Source organism: Heterocephalus glaber, unplaced genomic scaffold (genome assembly GCF_053883595.1).
Source record: "Heterocephalus glaber isolate CG9 unplaced genomic scaffold, H.glaber_assembly_v1.0 deba00001592, whole genome shotgun sequence".
NCBI lineage: Eukaryota > Metazoa > Chordata > Mammalia > Rodentia > Bathyergidae > Heterocephalus > Heterocephalus glaber.
This window is the reverse complement of record NW_028258367.1, coordinates 8,031-26,599: the sequence shown is the minus strand read 5'-3', so window position 1 is coordinate 26,599 and position 18,569 is coordinate 8,031. Positions and strand designations below refer to the sequence as shown.

The 18,569-nt window shown below is 36.8% G+C and overlaps 1 protein-coding gene and 1 pseudogene across 2 annotated transcripts in view; both read left to right on the top strand.

Moving 5' to 3' along the window:
• The window catches only part of LOC106008772 (trace amine-associated receptor 3-like), an 84,914-nt gene that overhangs the window by 60,475 nt on the left and 5,870 nt on the right, over positions 1-18,569 (top strand). The gene's annotated exons all lie outside the window — the stretch shown is intronic.
• Positions 5,297-18,132, top strand: LOC147823351 (trace amine-associated receptor 2 pseudogene; annotated as a pseudogene). The gene has a single exon (XR_015444010.1). The product of XR_015444010.1 is annotated as a trace amine-associated receptor 2 pseudogene (transcript).

The following is an 18,569-nucleotide window of genomic DNA, read 5'->3' as shown; positions in this document are numbered from 1 at the left end:
GGTCTCCCTCTCTCTTCCTATGAAGCTACCAGGATTTCAACACAGGGGCTCCACCTTAACGTACTTGGATAAGTTCCTAGTCACCTCCCAAACATCTGACCTCTGAACACCATAGTAGGATTATGTTTCCACCCTCTTAATACCTTATGACAGGGATTAAATTTCAATGCGGGAGCCCTTGGGGTACACTCAAACCATATTCAAACTGTAGCAGTATGCCAGAATCCACTAAAATTATTTATTAGACACAATTTTAATATTTATTGGTCCTCTTGCTTTTTCAGCATGTCAACTTAATAGAAGCTTCTTCAAGTTAGATGCAACTGTTTAGGTTCATATAGGAAAAATGTGTCTTTAATTTCCATCTCTGCAGAGTCTTAAACCTTTGTTACTCAAAGGCTTTCTTTAAAGTCCCACATCTCTTGCTGTTTTCCATCATTTCGAACACCAAGCAGCAGATGTGTTAATGAAGCCCTCTGTTCTCTATTTACTAAAGAGTTGAGCAAATGAGAGGAAAATCAAAGAGATGCTGCATATGCTCCTCTCTTGGGGCTAAAGGCTGCAATCAACCAAATTGCAACTCAGAGTCTCAAACTGTACATAAAGAGCATTGGGTTGATAAAGAGCCAATCAACACATTTAATTACTGTCATTAGCAATTCTCTGAAGCCTGCTTTTCACAAATAGAGAGGTTTGCAAACAGTGATGTCACGTTCTTGAAATGTGCTGATAACGTTATTTTTGAATGGCTTAATGTCGTCCTCTTGTCTGTGTATTCTCCTAAGTAGAGAAAATTATGAAAAGTTTGGAGAATAAGGAAAAACATATAGATCATACATTGTTTTTTTTCTGATTTATATTACTAGGAACAATGAAATAAAGTCCAAAACAACAGACCATCAGAATAATGTTTATTTTAGCACCACCCACTCAATTAGAGGTGGAACTATCACAATGCTATGTTAGATAATTCAAAATATATCACAGGTTAGATCTAAGTAAAAAATGGTAGTCATTGCCCTGGTAATCCAATCATCTGAATTTTCCATTCTGTTACCTTCATCAGATAAGACCACAAACAAGAGAAGACAGAATCTTTGCTCATGAGGTATCCTGGAAACTATGTATTCATCTGAGTCTATGTTCAAAGAACAGTGATTATCAATTGTTTAGCAATGTTCAAAAGTAGAAAAGAGTTTACCATACCTCTTTAAATTTCAGTGTTCTCATCAGTAAAAGAGATACTATCTAGTTTCCAGGGCTGTTGTGAAGATTTACTTATCATTTATTCATTCACATAACAAGTATTTATTGGACATCTATGCTGTGCCAGTCATTGTGTTAACGAGGTCCTGAAGATAGAGATGTGAGCAAGACCAGTACGTTCGCCAACCCTTTGGAATTTTCATGGAAATGAAATGAGGTTTCCTGGAGATGAAGTGACACCATATTTGTCAATAATGTACATACATCACATAGTTCACAGCATATGGTCAATAAATCCGATTTATTATTATTTACAGTTCACTTTGTTAATGTCAACCTGGTTCACAGATGCAGAGATAAGATTTTAAAATTTTTCCTCAGGTCACAACATTGCCTGTCACTTTTTCTGCTTAGTTGATGCAGCAGCTCTAAAGGTTATTGCTGTGATCATACTCTACTGGCTTCTCTTAGTATTTCTTTTCATCTGTACAACTCATGTAAATTCAGCAGAGTTTTTGCTTCTCTCTCGGGCTTATCCCTTTCAGTGGTATCCAAAATCCTATAAAAGCCAAACGGAATTAAATTTTCTGATTACCCAGCCTTCGCCTATGTTTAGTATTGAGTGGCACCACTATTCTTGCAGTTATTGTTCAAGCTGAAAAACTGGAAGTCAGCATTGACCCTCCTTTTCCTTACTCTGTGCAGTCAGTCATTAATCCAGTCCTCACCTTCCCTGACATAACCTCCACATAAACTGCACAACTGGCTTTCATTCCTCAAGTCTTGATTCCTCTATCCCATTCTTCACTGGGCAGCTACAGATCCATCTGAAACCCAAGTTTGACCATGGCTTTCTGCTGTTGAACATCCTCAAATGACTAGGGGTTACTTTTTGTGATATACCAGGATGTCGAAAACTCTTATTTAGCATGAAATTCCCATGATCTGTTTGACCCATTTTTCTTTTCTTTCTGTTTTGTTTTGTTTTGTTTTGGTACTGAGGATCGAACTTGGGTCCTTGCATTTGCACAGAAGGTGGCAAAACCACTGAGTTAATTGACGTATTTTTCTATCCACTATCTCTTGCCCCTTTTCTTTCAAGCATATTACACTTTTTAGAATGCCAAGTTGCCTAAATTGCTTGAAAACTTCATGCTTTCTCAAAACTCTTAGTCTTTGAGCAAAGTATTTCTACTTCTTAGGATACTTTTCACCAAGTTTACTTGCTTATTCTTGTCATCTTGCCTCAGGCATGACTCTTAACTGAACTTATTTGATGGCACCCTGTTCAGGCCTCCTCCCATCTCCAGAAGCAAGTCAGACATGGCTCTATGATTCCATCAAATGCATGCACTGTGATGATTTGCCTTTATTTTAAAAAGTCATTCAAAATATTGAGTAGAATATATAACAGAACACATGTGAAGTATGAAGAAAAGCCACTGTGAACATCCTTGCAGCCTATACTCAATTCAAGGAAAATAACATTATTGTTTTTGTTTTTTAATCAATTTTAAAATTGATTTGCAGTTTTTTGCATATTCCTGATGCTAACTCTTTGCCAATTACATTTGTGACAAATTATCTTTCTCTAACTGGTAACTCATTTTCATTCTTTTATAAGGAATTGTGCTAAATATAAATTTTTCAGTCTAATGTAGTCAAATGTATCAAATTTCTTCTTTGTATTTTACACTTTTTGTGGTTTAAATAATCCCTCCTACTATGAGATTATTGTCTTTTAAGAATTTTATAGTTTGTGATTTACATTTAAGTTTATAATTCATCCGAATTTGGGATTTGATTGTTTCATGTGTTGTGAGATAGGTATGATTTCATTTATTCATTTATATAACTAATTGTTGCAATACTGTTAAGCAAAAGGTTAGCCATTCCCCATTAATATGTTGTTGGGGATATAATAAGCCAAGTTTTCACATGCATGCACACATGTATAGAAAAAATGAATTTAGACTCTTAAAAGAAACCACTGATCTATTTACCCATTTACCAGCTTCTCATTTTCTTAATTATTATATCTTTATATTAAGTCTTAAATTTGGCAGTGTTCCTGTTTTGTGGTGTCTAAACTCTCAGAAAAATGGCTCTTCCCCCATCTCTAGTTCCATTATTAAAATGTGTCCTGTCACACTGCGAGGCCATCAATTCTCTGCAGGTGGGATGGGAGCTGAGTGGAAATTCCAAGGAAGATAAAATTGCCTTGGACCATCTCTTGGAATCACCAGAAAAGATTTTAATTTAAAATCTATACTCACTTTCTAACTTGTAGCTATCTTAACTGTTTAAATCTTTTTCAATCACCATCCACATTATAAGGGCAAAGTGGATAATCTTCGGTGACTCTATACCGGCAAGAACTCTGGCTTGGGGACAACAATGAAATGAGAGTCCCTGTCTTCTCTCACCCTTACTTCTCCTCAACCCCACCTCTGCTGTGCTTTAGAATTTTTTGAGAATCACTTTTAGAACAGAGCATTTCCAACCTCACGTCTTTTCTTCATCCTCCCTTCTGCTTGGAAAAGACTTTCTCTTCTGTTCAAATCCTGTTCATGCAGGGAGATCCAGATCAAAAATCTCATCCTTACTGGAACAGTATTGTCTACCCCAGCCTGAAACCATCATGTCCACCTTTGATCTCTGCTTGCACATTTTGTCTAGATCTTTTTTTTTTTGATCACTTAATCATCATTATTGCTTTTAGCTGAGATGCAGAATCATTTGGATTTTAAGTTTTGTCTCTAGCTTTTCTGCAGTTTCTCTTCAACCAAGGACTATATTCATGCTTTCTTATTCCTTTCATTGTATCTTTGGACATTCAATAGATATAATGGTGGGTGAGACTTTATCTTTTAGGCCAAGTCTGATAGGTGTGAGGTAGTTGAAAGTCAAAGACTTTTCTGCAGTATTAATAGTTATGCTTTGCATTTAGATAGTGCCTTCCCCTTAATGTACATTGAAAAAGAAAATGACCCCAACTCATGAACATATTGCATGCTAAATATACACAAAAATGATAACCTTCCGATTTTTCTATGTACAAAGAACATATTGGGCCAACAGGAGGAGGACATGTGCTCATGTTTTTCTTGTAGTGGAAATGGCTCCCTTTTCAAAAGCTCCTGGGCACCTGCCCAAAGTCTCCTGGAGGACCCACTCAGGAACCAGTCAGACCGTCATTAGGACCTGTTGGGCATTGCACAGCACTTTTTGGAGTCATGCTGGGAAGTGCATGTGCTCTAAAGGAAGGGCTGGTAGTTCTGCTGCAGTCTCCACCCCTCTCTGACTCAGCTACTCTGGCTAATGTGATGCTTATCAGGGCTTCATGACTTGCTGAAGAGGCTGACTCTATCAGGTAATGAGGGATCCTTTATGGATTCTTCTTAAAGGCATGGTGAAAATAAGGGGACACACGAATGAAACTACTTTCAAATAATAACCTCCTGGACCCCTGGGTGCAATAGACCCCATGCAAATCAAATCTGATTGTGTATTCCAGATTAATCTGAGGAAGAAGTATACATATTGTCTCGTAGCTCCCTAGTCTTCCTGTACATGTAACGAGGATTAGTTATTGTTATTTTATTTTATTATTTAATTCTTTTTGATTTTGTGAGACAGGGTCTCACCATGTAGTTTAGCCTGGCCTTGAATGCACTATGCAGCCCAGGCTGGCCTAAAACTCATGGCAATCCTCCTGCCTCAGCCTTCTGAAATTATTATTATTTTAATAATAAACTTGATTCTTCTTTGTCTTTACCTGCTGTTTCTTTTTTCTTTCTACTCAAATATTCTTCCCTTTCCTTCTGTTTCCCTTTCTTCTCCTTCCTCTTCTTCTCATCTTCCTTTTCCTCCCCCTCCTTTCCCTTCTCAAATTCTGACTCTGGAACAATAAACTAGAAGTCTATTAAATGTTTATGGTAAAATAATGTAAATAGTGATCATTTAAACCTCTTGTTAGAATTCTATAAAATTATGAACAAAGATTAAGATAAACAAGTGGGAAAGACAATTATCTTCCTTGAGTCTTTATGTCTTTCTTGAGTTTTTCTATAAAAGCATGCATAAAAGATATCTTGTCTTTTTTCTGACAAAATTCCATGTGTTCTTGATTTTCTAAAGGAAACATTAGATTGCTCTGAATATGGAAATGGATCTTGTCCAGAAAATGAGAGGTCCCTGGGTGTCTGAGTTACCATCTACTCATTTATGGCAGGAGCCACATTCATCACAATATTTGGCAGTCTTGCCATGATAGTTTCCATTTCCTACTTCAAGCAACTTCACACACCAACCAACTTCCTAGTCCTCTCCATGGCTGTCACTGATTTCCTCCTGGGCTTTGCTGTCATGCCATATAGTATGATCAGATCAGTAGAGAATTGCTGGTATTTTGGGATTATGTTTTGTAAGATTCATTACAGTTTTGACCTGATGCTTAGCATCACATCCATTTTTCATCTATGCTTATTGGCCAATGACAGATTCTACACCATCTGTTATCCTTTACGATATTCCACCAAAATTACCATTCCAGTCATTAAACAGTTGCTGCTCCTCTGCTGGTCAGTTCCTGGAGCATTCGCCTTTGGAGTGGTCTTCTCAGAGGCCTATGCTGAGGGAGTAGAAGGCTATGATATCTTGGTCGCTTGTTCCAGTTCCTGCCCAGTCATGTTCAACAAGCTATGGGGGACCACCTTGTTTATGGCAGGATTCTTCACTCCTGGGTCTATCATGGTGGGGATTTATGGCAAAATTTTTGCTGTATCCAGAAAGCATGCTCATGCAATCAATACCTTATCTGAAAATCAAAACAATCAATGAGAAAAGACAAGAAAGCAGCCAAAACTTTAAGAATAGTGATGGGTGTTTTCTTGTTATGTTGGTTTCCCTGTTTTTTCACAATTTTATTGGATCCTTTTTTGAACTTTTCTACTCCTGTAGTTCTGTTTGATGCCTCGACGTGGTTTGGCTATTTTAACCCCATGCGTAATCCCTTAATATATGGTTTCTTCTATCCTTGGTTTCGCAGAGCACTTAAGTACATTTTGCTAGGTAAAATTTTCAGCTCACATTTCCATAATACTGATTTGTTTACTCAAAAAGAAACTGAGTAAACTCTTTCTATAATAGTGAATCGAAGCAAAAGAAACAGAACTCAGAAGAATGAAGTTGTGGAAAGAGAGAGAGTGTGTGTGTATGCAAACATGCACATTACTTTGGCTAAGAAAGAAGGCTCTTGATTTTTAAGTCTTGATGGAAAATAAAAGAATCACTCTTTAGACAAATTCCACACCCATCCAATCCTTCATACTACTTTCAGGTAGAAGGAAAAGAAGGAAAATTACAACAGTAAAGAGATAACTGGAAAAAGTTATAATTGGAAGAAAAAAGATGTATAAAAGCTTTTGTTTTATTATTTGACTAAGATTAGATTGCAGGCTGAGGGTTTTTTATTTATATATGTATTTATTGGTACATTTTAGGTATAAAATGCATTTACATTTATGATTAGGTGTTTGTACCAGAACGTGATGTATCTTAGTTCTTATTTTTTCTCCCATTACCTGTGCACCCTTCACTCCCTCCACCCTTCCCTATTTACACAGAGTTTGATTCCATTTTTTTTCTTTCTCATAATTTTCCTTTTCCCTTCTTCCCTTTCCCCTTCCCCTCCCACCATCCCCAAACCCTTGGACCTTTTCTTATTTCAAATTATCAATTATTCATTTTAATCATTTTCATCCTTATTTCCACTTTCAAATTTCTCACACTAGAAAAACTATTTGATATTTACACATGTGTGTTCTATTTATTTCACTTAAGAGTATGGCCTCAATATGCATCCATTTAGCTATAAATGTCTCAAGTTTCTCATCCTTTATGGCTGAGTAGTACTCCATTTTATAAAAAAAAACCCACATCTTCTTTATCCAGTTTCCAGTCAATGGGCACTTGGGCTGTTTCCAAGCTTTAGCTATTACAAACTGTGCCGCTATAAACATAGGTGCACATATATTGCTGTGGTGTTATTCTTTTAATTTTGGGGGGGAAGATTTCCAGTAGGGGAATAGCTGGGTAAAATGGGACCTCTAGTCCTAGTTTTTTGAGGTATCTCCGTACGGATTTCCGCAGTGGTTGCACCAGTTTGCACTCCTACCAACAATGGGGAAGGGTTCCTTTCTCTCCACACTGCCACCAGCATTTGTTATTGGTTGATTTCTTGATAGCAGCAATTCTTTGTGGGGTGAGGTGGAACCTCAGTGTTGTTTTCATCTGCATCTCTTGAATGACGAGTGATGTTGAACATTTTTTCATATATTTATTTGCTGTTTTTACTTCTTTGAGAAATGTCTGTTCATTTTGGATGCCCATTTTTGAATTGGGTCTTTGAATTTGGGGGGCCCTGATTTTTTTCAATTCTTTATATATTCTAGATAGTAGACCTTGCTTTGAGGTACAGCTGCTAAAAATTTCTTCCCATATTGTAGGTTGTCTCTTAGCTCTGTTGGTAGTTTCTCTTGCAGAGCAGAAGCTTTTTAATACTATGAGATCCCAGTTGTTGATTCTTTGTGCTAGCTCTCGTGCTACTGAAGATTTGTTCATAAAGTCTTTTCCTATGCCAATGTCTTCAAGAGTTCTACCTAACTTATCTTCCAGCAAGTTTAGTGTTTCTGACTTAATATTTAGATCTTTAATCCACTTTGATCTTAGTTTAGTGTGCAGTGATAGGTATGGGTCTAGTTTTAATCTTTGGCAGGTTGAAATCCAGTTTTTCCAACACCATTTAATAAATAGGCTATCTTTCCTCCAATGAGGGTGGTAGGCTCCTTTCTCAAAAATGAAGTGGCTGAGTATGTCTGGAGTTGTTTCTGCATCTTCTAACCTATTCCACTGATCTTTGGGTCTGTTTCTTTGCCAGTACCATGCTGTTTTTATCACAATAGCTTTGTAGTATAGTTTTAAATTGGGGATTGTGATACCCCCAGCCATGTCTCTGTTACCTAGAATTGCTTTTGCTATTCTAGGTTTCTTCTGCTTCCAAATGACTTTTTGGATTATTTTCTCTAGTTCTGTGAAGTATATTGGAATTTCAATTGGCATTACATTGAATCTATATAGTAGTTTTGGAATTATGGCCATTTTCACTATATTGGTTCTTCCTACTCAGGAACAAGGGAAATCTTTTCATTTTCTTATATCCTCCTTTTTCAGAGAGCTGTAGTTTTCAGTGTAGAGGTCTTTTGCTTCCTTTGTTAGGTTGATTCCTAGATATTTCATTTTTTTAGATGCCATTGTAAAAGGAATTATTTCCTGAATTTCTCTCTCAATGGTTCTGGTATTTGTGTATAAGAAGGCTATTGTTTTTTGAGTGTTGCCCTTGTATCCAGCTACTCTACTGAATCTGTCAATTAGGTCTAGAAGACTTTTGACTGAATTTTTTGGATCTTCTATGTAAAGTATCATATCATCAGCACATAATGACAGTTTCACTTCTTCCTTTCCTATCTTTATTCCTTTTATTTCTTTCTCTTTTCTAATTGCTGTGGCTGATGTTTCCAGAACAATATTGAACAGAAGTGGTGATAGTGGGCATCCTTGTCTTGTTCCTGATTTTAGCGTGAAAGTTTTCACTTTTTGACCATTTAGTATAACGTTGGCTGTTGGTTTTTCATAGATAGGCTTAATCAGGTTGAGATAAAGACCTTCTATTCCAATTTTCTGTAGGGTTTTTATCATGAATGGGTGCTGGATTTTGTCAAATGCTTTTTCTGCATTTATTGAGATGATCATGTGGTTTTTGTCCTTGACTCTGTTAATATGGTGTATTACATTTATTGATTTACGAATGTTGAACCATCCTTGGATCCCTGGGATAAATCCAACTTGGTCAGGGTGTATGATCTTCTTGATGACACTCTGTATTCTGTTTGCCAGTATCTTGTTGAGGATTTTTGCATCTATGTTCATTAGGGAGATTGGTCTGTAGTTCTCTTCTTGGGTTGGGTCTTTCCCTGGGTTTGGGATCAAAGTAATAGTTGCTTCCAGGAATGAATTTGGAAACCTTGCTTCCCTTTCAATTTCCTTGATGAGTTTAAAGAGTAATGGCAATAGTACTTCTTTAAATGTCTTGTAGAATTCAGCAGTGAAGCCATAAGAACCTGGGCTTTCCTTTGTTGGTAAGTTTTTTATTACATTTTCAATTTCACTCATTGTTATTGGGGCATTTAGAATTTGTATATCTTTTTGATTTAATTTTGGCAATTTGTATGTATCTAGGAATCTGTCCATTTCTTCTGTGTTTTCCATTTTATTAGAGTACAGGTTCTCAAAGTAGGTATTGATTCTTGGATTTCTGCTGGATTTGTTGTGGCTTCACTTTTTTCATTCTTAATTGCATGGATTTGAGCCTTTTCTTTCCTTTTTTGATAAGGTTGCCTAAGGTTTATCAATTTTATTTATTTTTTCAAAAACCAACTCTTTTATTCATTGATTTTTTTTGTATTGTTCTCTTAGTCTCCATTGCATTGATTTTTGCTCGGATCTTTATAATTTCCTTTCTTGTACAAGCTTTGGGTTTGTTATGCTCTTCTTTTTCTAGGAGCTTGAGGTTCTGTATTAGGTTATTTAACTGAGTTCTCTCTGTTTTCCTAATATGGGCATTCACTGCTATGAATTTCCCACGTAGAACTGCTTTCATTGTGTCCCACAGATTCCTGTATGTTGTACTGGCATTATCATTTACTTGTAGAAATTGTCTAATTTCTTCTTTAATTTCCTCTGTGACCCATTGGTTGTTCAGGAGGGTGTTGTTCAATTTCCATATGTTTGTGGGAGTTTTGCAGTTTTTTATGTTATTGATCTCCAGTTGTATTGCACTATGGTCTGATAATATACAGGGGATAACGTTGATTCTTTTACATTTACTTAGATATGTCCTATGAGCTAGCATGTGATCTATTTTGGAGAATGACCCATGTGCAGCTGAAAAGAATGTGCATTCTGATTTTGTGAGGTGGAACACTCTGTAAACATCTATTAAGTTCATTTGTTCAATAGGTTGGTTCAGTTCTAGAATTTCATTGTTAATTTTTTTCTTGTTGATCTGTCTATTTGTGATAGACAAGGGTGTTGAGGTCCCCCACTACAATTGTATTAGTGCTTATTTGGTTTTTCATGTCCATTAATATTTGTTTTGTATCATTGGGGGTATTCTTATTTGGTGCATATATATTTAGCATTGTCATCTCTTCCTCTTGGATTGTTCCCTTCACAAGGATGTAGTGACCATCTTTGTCTCTCTTAATGGTTTGAAATCTACTTTGTCTGCAAATAAGATTGCTGAAGGACCCTAGTTAGCAAGACAAACTCCATATTGCTGCTTGACCCACCTGCCTGCCCTTTAGATGAACTCAAAAAGAGGAAGCTTAAAAACCTCCTCCCCTTAGAAAGTCTCTTTAGAAATAACAATTAATCAACTATTGTTTTACAAATGTTCTAACAGCAGGGTGTTCTGCTTCTGTACCTTTTGCTTGCTTTACTAGTTCTATCCCATAGGGAGGCCTAGAAACTGTTGGCCTCAAAGGTGTATAAAATATGTTAATCTTCCCCCAGTTGGGGCTCGAGTCCAATGATGCTCAGCTCGGGTCCAGGCCAGTAATAAACTCCTGTGTGGCTTTAATATCAGTCTCTGGTTGGTTCTTTCTCACTGGGTGCAACAATTGCCATGGCTGCTTTTTTCTGGGTTCCTGTCACGTGGAGAACTGTTTTCCATCCTTTTACTTTCAGTCTATGGATTTCCCTTTGAGTTAGGTGTGTTTCTTGTATACAGCATATTGCGGGGTTTTGCTTCTTAATCCATTCTGTCAGTTTATTTCTTTTGATTGGTGAATTGAGGCCATTAACAGTGATGGTTATAATTGAGAGATATTGACTCATCCTTGTCATGATGTTTTACTGTTGTTGGCCCTTTTATTTCTTATTTTCCCCCCTTTCACTTTAGTGTCTTACCTTGCATGGTACCTTCTCTCTGCTGGGCCTCATGGAGTTGTGATCTTCATTGTCTTTTTTGAGGATATTGCTTAAAATTGTTTGGAGTGCTGGTTTGGTGTTCATGAAATTTCTCAGGTGTTCTGTGTAGTGAAAGCATCTAATTTCCCCATTGATTTTGAAAGATAATTTTGCCGGATACAACAGTCTAGGTTGGAAGTTGTTTTCTTTTAGGGCCTGAAATACTTCACTCCAGGCTGTCCTTGATTTGAGGGTTTGTGTTGAGAAATCTGCCGTGATTCTGATGGGCTTTCCTTTGTAGGTGATTTGTTTCTTTTCTCTAACTGCCTATAGAATTTTGTTCTTCTGTTGGGTTTCTGGGATCTTGACTATTATGTGTCTAGTAGATTTTTTTTGGTCATGGCTGGTTGGAGTTCTATATGCCTCACTTATCTGTATGTCCAATTCTCTACCTCTGTCTGGGAAGTTTTCTACTATTACTTCTGTGAACAGTTTTTTATGTCAATTGTACTTTCTCCTGTTTTTTCGTGGACTCCTATGAGTCTTATGTTATTCTTCTTTGCATCATCGAGCAGCTGTTGGATTGATTTCTCATGGTCCCTTACTATCTTTAAGAAATCTCTGTTTTCATGGTCCTTAACTGCAATCCTGTCTTCTATATCTGATATTCTGTCTTCAGATTCTCTTAGTCTGCTCTGCATGCTTTCAATGGAGTTTTTAATCTCCTGAATATCTGTTTGGATCTGTTTCATGGATTCCATTTCTTTCTTATGCTGGGCATTCATGGCTTCCAGCATGTTTCTGATCTCATCTATTTTCTTATCTGTTTCTGCTCTAGAGTCTCTAATCATGTCTTTCACTCTGCTCACCATGTCTGTATTTATCTGGAAGATTATTTATGTTTTGAATTTTTCTAGAGCCTTATGGATCTTCTTTGTTACTTCCTGTGCTATCAGTTCTGGTTGCTTATCAGACTTTTCCGCCTCATTTCCCCCAGAATTTCCTTTTTGTGCTGTGGAAGCCTGCATTTGTGCCTTGCTTAAGTGTCTTCTCATTTTTTTTTTTTTTTTTTTTGGTACTGTCCTTGGTTTATTTCCTGGGTTGATATTTCAAAATTGCTTAATGTAGGTATCTTTGTTGCTTGTGTTTAAAACCCTTGTGGAATGATTGCTTTTCAGAGGTGTCTTCCAGATATAGCTTGTGTTTGGGTTTTGAGACTCTAATGACTCTAAGGCTATTTTATTTTCCTTGTACCAGGAAGGAAAACTAATTAGATCAATCACAACACATTAGCCCAAATGACATAGTCAGCAATACCATAGCATCAAGCACAGCTTAGAAAATGACAATTTGTGGCAGTTATTAATCTATCACTTTTAACTATGTGAGTTAAATTAAAACCAAGGACCAACCCAATGTAAGTTTATAATGAATAAACTCTTCAGTATAGCATCTTTCCCCTTTGGGGTGGGGAGTTACAAGGAGTTGGGGAGGGAGGGACAGGTAGAAAGAACAGGTAAGATTAGTGGTGAGTCCAGAAGACACAGAAAGATCACACAAACTCTAAGAAGTTGCTAAAGGCAAGAGAAAAAGGTAGAATGAAAGAACAAAGATGTGAATAGAATCACCTAACAGCAACAGGGAGGCTAGATATCGAATTTACTTTCCTTTAAACCTAATGATAATCAAGAGAAGGAAAAAGAGAAGAAAAGAACAATAAGGGAGAAATCCTAATTCAGTGCAGAAAGGAACAAATGGGGAGATGAGGAGCAATGTGGGACAGCGAGAGAATGAGTGAGAGAGAAAGAAAAGATAAAAGAAAGAAAAGAAAGAAAAGTAAAACTTTGAAGAATAGAATAAAAGTAAAAATTAATAATTAAAAATAAGAGAAAAAAATTTTTTTTCTTTTTTGCAAATAGCAATAGAAATTATGGGCCTCCTTCAGGGTATGTCTCTGCTGTCACAGTAGGCAACATAGGAATCCCTGTGCATATACGAGTCAATGAGTCACAGCAAGCCAGCAGCAGACCAAGTACAGTGGTCTGGTGTGCCTTTATTGTAGAGATTCTCCTTACTTTTCCGCTGAGCTTCAGTTTTCTTCGAGGAGCCTGAGAAGCCCTCTTTCTGTTACTAACTTCTGCTCTATCTCGTGGTGCTCAGGTCAAGGGTCTTTATAATTTCCTGTGCCTCTGTAGTGTGGGACCAGGTAGCAGAAAAGCCAGAAGGTAGGAGGCGCACGGGGAGGGGGGGGTGACTGGACCTTGGAGGTGCCCGCGTGGCTAAGGGGACCTCACTGTGCCTCGGGCGTGGCCCAGCACGGCCGCGGAGCTTCAAGCTGCTCTTGTCACCTAGCCGGTCACAGTTTAGAGAGCCCAGGCCGAGTTTAAGCATCATACATACATCCCATGACCACACAGGCTTTGTATAATATTTTCATTTAATGTTCCTCAGCATTTGATCAAGTGTATTTTAAAATATCAACAATTAAAAATTGTTGGTAAACAAGCATGGGCTGCAGTCTGTAATCCCAGCACTCGGGAAATGGAGGCAGGAGCACTGCAGTGAGTTCAAGGCCAGCCTGAGCTACACAGTGAGACTATCTCAAAAACTCAAAAACATTATTGGTAAATAAATAGGAAAATAAAGATGCCATGAATGCTTATTCTGGCAGAAAGCAGTGATGTGTTAGCTGAGGCTCAAACCTTTAATAGATTTTGCAGTTGTGAGATCAAACTTTTTTTTAATGAAAGAATTTAAAAACCATGTAACGTGTGACAGATTCCACACAAGCTTTCACTAATGAACTGTTTTACTCACAGAAGTAAATTTCTATGTTATTAGCAGTAGAAGGTTCTTAGTCCCTTTCTGTTCTCCGTGGGCTCACACACATTTTGCATTGCTATTTGACCTGCTGTTCAATAAATGTATCATAATTCTCACCAAAAGTTGTGTTTTGAATCTATTGTCCCTTTTTTGCTTAATATCGACACTTGTATTTTTGAGTAATGAGGTTGTAGAAGGGGAAGTAAAGAAGGAAACTAATATTTACCAGGGCACTGGGTATTAGAAATTTTATATTTGCTGGTTTCATCACCTGCTGTGCAAGTGCAAGGACCCGAGTTCTATCCCTGGTACAAAAAAAAAAAAAAAAGAAATTTTATATTTGTTATTTAGTGCCTTTTTAACTATAAGTTTTGACTAATTAATATCTGATTTGTTAATATCATTCATCAGTGATGTGGTGCAAATATTTAATATCTGGATCTCAAAGAAAAATAAAATCCCTGGTTGGAGGATGTTTGATAGTTTCTGTGGTATACAAACAAATGAAAGTCTTCCTTCATAACTGATTTTAAGCTATGAATGTAATGTCAACTGGTTTTCAAAATTCCTGAGAAGTTAACAACCTTCCCCGTGAAAGTGGGCACTAAAGAAGGGGTTGCAGTATGCTGCTGGTGTCTACCAACATTCTTTTATAAAAATTTTTATTTTTATTAGTACACAGTTACAGTACATAATGATTACATTCATCATGGGGAGTTGCATTTATGAGAACTAATATAGTGTGTGGGAATTAAGTCTATTCAGTCATTTCTCTTAATTAAATAATGTTTAGCTATTTTGATATTTAAACACACACACACTCATACACAAAGACGTTCTGCTTTTATTTTAAAAGACTAATTGCCAAAAAGTGAGTAAAATAGTTTACTCTCACTGTAAAATAGAATTACACTATTGTGAATTAATGCTTATTAAATATACTTCCCAATTCATTAACATATGACTTGAGGAAGTACAACCATGTAAGTATCCCAGTGGGAGGTTGCTTCCTGTCATTGTTGGAAGGAGTTTGTGACACTCCTTTTTACAGAACGGCAATATCTGCAGCATTGGTTTTTGTTCACGGTAGAATAGACAGACAAAATGAGAATGAGGCATTCCTGTGTGGGCTGTGGAATTTAGTGCTGTGCTTGTCTCTATTGAAATTCTATTTGTATTTTATTTCTTTTTCTTTTGAAAACTTTCCCTCCTTCCCTCTCTCCTTCCTTCCCTCCTTCCCTGTCTTACTTCTTTTCCTTCCTTTGTTATTTATTTCCCCTTTTTGTGGTATTGGGGATCAAACCTGGGCCTCTCTAAGGCTGGGGATTTAGCTCAGCGGTGCTGCTGCCTGCCTCACAAGTGCAAAGTCCTGAGTTCAATCCCCAGTACCAAAAAAGCAAAACAAAACAAAAAAAACCCTGGGCCTCTCACATGCTACACTGAGCCCCATGCTTAAATTCTTCTTTCTTTCTTTCTTTCTTTCTTTCTTTCTTTCTCCTTCCTTCCTTCCTTTTTTTCTTTCTTCTCGTTTCTCTTTCTTTTATTTTAGTTTATTTATTTATTTTTTTTTTTTTTTTTGAGACAGCCTCTTTCTATGTAGTTCAGGCAGGTCTTGAACTCATTATGTATCACAGCCTGGCCTCGAACTCATGGCAATCCTCCTGAGTGCTGGGATTACAGGCATGCACCACCACGTCCAGATGTATTTGTGTTTTGAAGTATCATTCACATAGTGATTCTGATTGTCTTTCTTTTTAACTTGCAATTTTTTATTAGTACGTTTGCCATACGTAATGATCACAATCATCACAGAAAATTTGCACCTGTACAGAATATATCTGAATTCTTTTTTTTCCGCATTCCCCTCCCCTCCCTCCAACCCCTTTTCCCCTGTTCACTAAACCAATGCTTTCCTCCATTCCTCTCCTCTGCACTTTTCAGTTTGAAACCGTGGTCATGGTGCTATGTGGGCTGGTGAAGCTTCCTGTGTACTTGCTGCCTCCTGTCTCATTCATTCTGCTTTTGTTCTCCAGGGCTAGTCCAGTAAGCCTGCCTGCTCTATTTCTAAAAGTCTGTTGGAAGTTACAGATGAAAAAACTGAATTTAAGTGATAGGTCAGTAACAACTTGGATTGTGCTATGACTCTCAGAAGCAAGGCTAGAACCCAACTGTCTTCTTATTTAGTGTTCTTTGGTTATTAAACTGGATATTCAAGATTCATGACACTTTAATTGGCTTTTTTTTCTTTCTTTCTTTTGCTAAGAAGGGATTTAGTTAAACTGGCACAAATCACTGAAATACAAACAAATACTCCCATCCCACTCCAGTGTTTCCTTTGGGTGCAAACAGAAATACTTTATTGTTCACACAATGATTCCTCCCTTGGCTATTAGCCAATGTTTACTTTAGCCTGTACATGTCTGTATATTTTTAACACATGGAAGTTTCAGTACCTGCTCTTCCCCGAATGAAGCCCAAGTGACCATGAAATCAAATACAAAATTACTATTGTGTGTTCTGAAAACAGAACCTGAAAATTCCCTGAGATATTAAGAATACACAAGCTATTTCATTAGCCCTCAGGGAAAATAGTTAAAAGAACAGTTCCTCAGGGCCCTGTGACAAGTGCCTCTCTGAGAGCGCCTCTCTACTCCAGTTCTCTTGAGAACAGAGACAAACTTATGCTCTTAATCCTTTAAGCTAAACTTCCCAGAATTTCTGGCCACACAATGAGAAGAGACTCAATGAATCTCAACTAACTTTCCAGGAAAAAAAAGGTACTGGCTCAATAAAAAGACTATAAATGTACTATCCTTTAAAAATGATGATTACTGATGTATTTTCTTCAAAGTAATTGAACAGTGATAGCATCTAGGAAATCAGAAATTGTTACAGTAAGGTTTCAATAGAGAAGGTAAGGTGTTTTTTCCCCCTAGCTGAAAAATAGTTATGATATTCTCATGGAAAGTCTTAAGTTTTCCACTGAAATTTGTTTGGCAAGTTTTATAAGTTTCTAAATCATATATATATATAAAATGCTTGTGCAAATAAAAAATCTACGCAAGACATGATTCAGTAAGTGCAAGGCACTAGGTATTTCTATAATGCTAAAATGTATTTTTCTGTTTGGCATTATATCCAACTTTTAAAAAAATAGCTGTTATACGCAGTACTTCTTAAATCACTGCCACACGCCAACCATTTCATTTTTGGCATTTTTTTTCTTCACAAGCAGCACTTACTGAAGTTACTCTGTAGCTGTTTACTTCCCACAGTGATTTCTTCATTCCCAATACAAACAGTATCCAAATTAAGAATTTAATTTCTTTGTGGTCTGAGTTCTTTGGAAATTCAATGAGCATACAGACAGCATAGGCCTAACAAGCGCAGAGATGAAAGGACTGACGACTGAGTGGAGTTGTCCAAGTCACGGAGCTCACAGGGCAGCAGAGAAACTACATGGCTAAAGGTGGCCGGGTGCTGGGGACTGAGGGGAGCAGAGGCGACGCCAGGTTTCCCACGCAGAGGCCGAGGCGGACACCCAGCACACGTGCAAGGCCGCGATCTGACCTTCCAGCCGTGGCAAGATTTCTCTCCCTTTATCTACCACGCAAAGTGATATCCTGCTAAAAGATGATTCTCTTTTAGTTCTCTGCCACATTCTCTGATACTTAATAGAGAATTTCCCTTCACTATTACAACAAATATGCTTTGATTTGAGCTCTTACTCACCTTGCTTTCCCTGCTCTCTGAAATAGAAGTTGCTTTATCTGTTCTGTTTACTGTCACTAAAAAGATTTTTTTCTATTTCTTAAGCTGCTTTTAAGAAGACAACATTATTAAGACATTATTAATGTCTCTGTCCATTGCCAACTACCATATGTTTTTATAAGGCTTACTTGTGAATTACCAGTCATTTGGAATAAATCAGTTATTTAAATGCCAGATGCCTTTTTGCTGTAATGAAGTATAAACTATCTTTAAGTTTATAGAAGAAATATTTTCTTCTGTCTATCTTAGTTTCAGTGGTACATTTGAGTACAATTTATTTATTGTTAACTCTGAAATGCTTTTCAAATAGTCTTTTAGATATTAATTAAGCAGAAAATATCCAATATCATGAATTTTCATAAATGACAAATCTTTGCATTTTCTATTATACTCCATATATAATTTACACTTTTATAGTAAAATATAGGGCAAATTATGAAATTACTAATGAAATTGTACTGTTACTCTGTTGTCTTCACTTTAACAAATTCAAGTGGAATTAACACAAATCTCCTTTCTTGTTAAAATTTACTTTTGCACTAAGAATGATTTTAGACTTAAAATTAGAGTTTACATTTGAAAGTTTGTACTTTAAGATCAATTTTTAATTAGATATATAAAAATTGGTATTGTTTTCTAAAGTGTGGCAATAGAAGAAATGGATCAATAACTGTTAGTGTTGGTCCTAAAATTAGTTCTGGTTTTGTAAAGTCTCTATTATCTGCAATACCATAAGCAGG